Raw genomic sequence first — 4,466 nt, 5'->3', positions numbered from 1 at the left:
ACTGTGAGGGCAGGACCCATGTTTCACACTAGAGTTGATCCATAGGAAGATAAAGTTTAATTATAGTTATAAAAACCAGAAATCATCTCTTAGCGTCTCTCGGGAGCAACATGTTGATGTCAGCCAATCAGAAGAGAGGAGGAGGCTCTGAGCCTCTCCTCTGATTGGCTGACTGTTTTCTAAAGAGATCCAATAAAAAAAAAACAGCGCAGATTTCAGAATAAAACACTCAGAGAAACCAAATCCTGCAAAATGTGTTGGATGGTGGGTCCAGGTGGTGAGGGGGCGGGGCTTAGTTGTGACATCACAAAGTGACAGGAAGTCCTGACGGCTGGTTTTAACGCTGCGTTCAAGACAACTCGGAAGTCGGGGAGTTGTCAAAAACAAATTGAACAGTGTGGAACTCGGAAATTACAGGTCGGAAACTCGGGTATCATTTCAGAGCTCCGACTTTCCAACTTGACGTCACGACAACATCAAAACATGGCGGCCCTCGTCTTTAAACGGTTAGAATTTAGAAATGTTAAGTTATTTGTTGAGGTTTTAATGCATATTTTTTGTGCATTATTGCAGTAGCCTATATGAAATACGTTTATATTAAGATGTGATTGTTGTATTGTGTGAAATTGTGTTCCTCATAACGGAAATAACGTTTAACAGTTATACAGCTATAACATTATATGTGGGTCTCCTCTCCTCTTCATTTGCCTCCAAAATAATCATAATTTACTGCTGCATTTATTTTTCGTATTCAGTGATGAGCCATAATACGCCAAACTTCCGTCAGGTATCTATGTTTTTTCTCTTCCGAGTTCCTGCAGCATGAACGCACTGATGAAGGAAGTCGGAAATTTCCGAGTTGGGAATTCCGACCTCCGAGTTGTTTTGAACACAGCATAAGGCTCAGTTTCTGAATACAGGCTGTGTGCATTTCTCTGTGGACTGAGGCTTTGATACTTTCACAGTATTAATATAGAACCTAGAGCTGCTTTATAATCACTGTACCTGTAAATTGTACAGTGATTTAAAATGTGTTTAGTTCCCTTTATAACTGTCTGGTAGTCACTCGTTTCCTCATATTCCCTGATGTCACATCTTCTACATATATGTACTGTACTGCACTGGTGCACCTACTGAATATGAACTAAATGATTGATTGATTAGCTTCATTTTTCAAACTAGAACAAAGGTGAAGAGAATGAAAGCAAAAAAAAAGAAGTTGTGTGTCGCTGTTTACAGAGACTTTTATAAAACAATCACAAACATCATATCACAACTGGGTCATCAGAGCAACAGGAGTTAAAGCACAACATGATAAGAGGCCAGTGTTGAACTCATGTTTACAGATTATTTACAGTTTGAGATTTAAATCTGTTTTTTTATTTTTTATTTTATTTGACTGAACTGTGACTGTTTCAGTAGCAATACGTCAGTGTGGGTCTTTAACTTTGTGTCTTCGTTGCACACTGTGTTTGATTAGGGTCGCTGTAGGTTATGGGGTGGGGGGTGGGGGATTCATGGGTATTCTTCAACATTATAAAGTCATAAATTTGCAAATCACAGTTTTCAAAAGTAAAAACTTGAACATTTATATGTGAAAAGTCACATTTGTAGGACATAAATAACACTTCTATACAGCAAGGTCTGCTGCAGTAATGAAATACAGAGTCACCAGGTCATTATGACGTAGACACGTATTTACTTCCTCAATTAAAATAAAAAAACACAGTGAGTTTAAACTTAATAATTCAGACTCTGTATTTTCACTGGTCATGATGCTGCTTCAACATCAGCTGGACTCAAACTCGTCACATGTTTAAACTTAGGAGAAACACCAGCTTTACTTTGCTGACATCAACATGTAGGGAATGCTAGTTTAGCTTAGCATCTTAGCAGGATCACCAGGCGCCGTAGGGACTATTTGTTCTGCAGCTGCCCAAACTAAACAAACTGATCAATTATTAGGGTCTGGAAACTATGACCAGGTATAAATACGCTGCTGGACAACTTGTGTCTGGGGGTTTGGGCTTCAGACTCGGGGGGGGTCACACGTTGCACTGGAGAATGAAGTCTGACTGCAGGTTGTCTGAGACGTTCAGCTGCAGCTTCCTACCGTTCTGATTAAAGTACGTTCACAACAAACAGGCTGCGGAGTGTCTGTCCTTCCTGTCTGTCTCTGTTTTGGTTCAACAGTTGAGCTTTTACTCTGGTAATGAAATATTAAAGTCTGTTTCAGCAAAACGATGGTGACAAACCAGTCGGGGAGACCGGGGTAAGTTGAGCCACTTTTCATATTCAGGATCACCACATCAAGTCAATTGTAGTTTTGTTGCTACATTAACTCATGTATCTGCATATATTTTCAGGATTTCAGGTTTTGCATCCCCACAAACAAACTGATGAGTGATGAATGAGTGTAACCATACAGTAACTGTGTTGATAAAATAGCGTCCAAAAAAAAGTGGTCTTATGTATGAGCAAGTTAAAGGGATAGTTCACCCAAAATTAAAATTTCACTCTATCTACTTACCCTCATGTGGACTAAGGGCTGGGAGAAGTTTCAGAGTCCTCCGTGGCTTCTCTGAGTTACGGGGGGGTCTGCACAGCCGTATTTGTCCATATAATGGTTGTGAATGGTGCTCACTGCTCACTTTTCTTCGTCCAAAAAGACACACCAAAAAACATCCAAATACCTCCATAGTGCTCGTCTGTAATGTCCCTCTTATATTGAAGCCCCGAAATGCGAAATTGTTCCGCCGGTCGGTGCAAATCTCAGGAAGAGCAGTGAACTGAGACACTGGGAGCTTCCGCTACAAACAAGCTTAAAACATAGACTTCTTTAATTTTTTTCGGAACAATTTCTCATGTTGGGGCTTCAATACAAGAGGGACATTACAGACGAGCACTATGGAGGTATTTGGATGTTTTTTGGTAGGCTATGTCTTTTTGTTACGAAGAAAAGTGAGCATCATTCACAACCATTATATGGACAAATACTGCTGCGCCGAGCCCCGCTGTAACTCAGAGAAGCTACGGAGGACTCTGAAACTTCTCCCAGCCCTTAGTCCACATGAGGGGGAGTAGATAATGAGTGAAATTTGAATTTTGGGTGAACTATCCCTTTAACCTTTGGAGCAGGGTACTTGACTTTATAACTCCCCACAACTAAAATGGTTCACTTTCATGCTTGGTTTACTACCTACCTCATGTTGTAGCTCATAGATACAACAAATTTATAATGACCTCTTTTGGTCTAAACACAATTCTCATGAAACGTATGATCGACGAAATTCACTTTCAAGAGTGAAAACGTTTTTTGAAAATAAATGTCATATGGTTTTTACCTTCACAGACTCAATGAAATGAAACGATGCCTTCCTCCTAAATATTTGGTCACATGCTCAGTTTTTCTTCAGCAACCAAAGGGTGGCTCAACTTTCTCCTGTCTCTCCTACTTCTAAACAAATTCAGACTTTGACCTGTTTTGACCTTTTTATTGTTGTTATTAATCAGTGAACTGTGTCCCAGTCTTGATTTAAATGTAGAATATTTCTGTCCTGACCTCTTGGTTGCTTTTCAGTAGCTGGATGTTGAACTGTAGTGATGTCCTCCTCCTGTCCTACCAAGCAGCAGCAGCAGCCTCCACTCTGACCTCTGTCCTACAGGTTGTAGGCTACAGCGTTAGAGGTGGTGAACGTCCTCAGAGCTGGACGCTGCTGCAGTTTCAGAAAGCAGCAGAAGCAGCAACACAAACGATCGACAACAACTTGTGATCCAGGACTCTGTAGCAGCTGGTTTTGTGTTTTCATCAATAATTCAGAGACTAAATGATTTCAGATGTGAGGACTCTGGAGCCTCCGTCCGTCCTGCTGTACATACACAGAACCAACCGTTCAGCTCACACTGCAAACTGCAGGAGAAAAACCAAATACTTTTTCTGCTTGTGGCTTGGGAATAAAAACACTCTCTTTCTCTCTCTCTCTGTTGTCTGGTATTCGGTGGTGATCAAGCTATAGAGTAAAAGGGATAGTTCACCCAAAATTCAAATTTCATTTTCATTTTCATTATCTCCTCCCCCTCATGTGGACTAAGGGCTGGGAGAAGTTTCAGAGTCCTCCGTGGCTTCTCTGAGTTACAGCGGGGCTCCGTGCAGCACTGCATGTCCATATAATGGTTGCAAATGGATACCACTTTTCTTCGTCCAAAAAGACACACCAAAAAACATCCAAATACCTCCATGCTGCTCGTATGTAATGTCCGTCTTGTATTGAAGCCCCGAAATGCGAAATTGTTCTACGAGATTTGCGCCGGCGTCAGTGCGATTACTGACGCTGGCGCAAATCGTGCGAGATTTGGACGGACCAGGAAGAGGAGCTTCCACTACAAACAAGCTTGAAATATAGACTTATTTAATTTTTTGGGAACAATTTCGCATTTCGGGGCTTCAATACAAGAGGGACATTACA

This window comes from Trachurus trachurus (assembly GCF_905171665.1).
Source record: "Trachurus trachurus genome assembly, chromosome: 1".
Taxonomy (NCBI): Eukaryota; Metazoa; Chordata; class Actinopteri; order Carangiformes; family Carangidae; genus Trachurus; species Trachurus trachurus.
Note: the sequence above shows the minus strand (reverse complement) of the source record.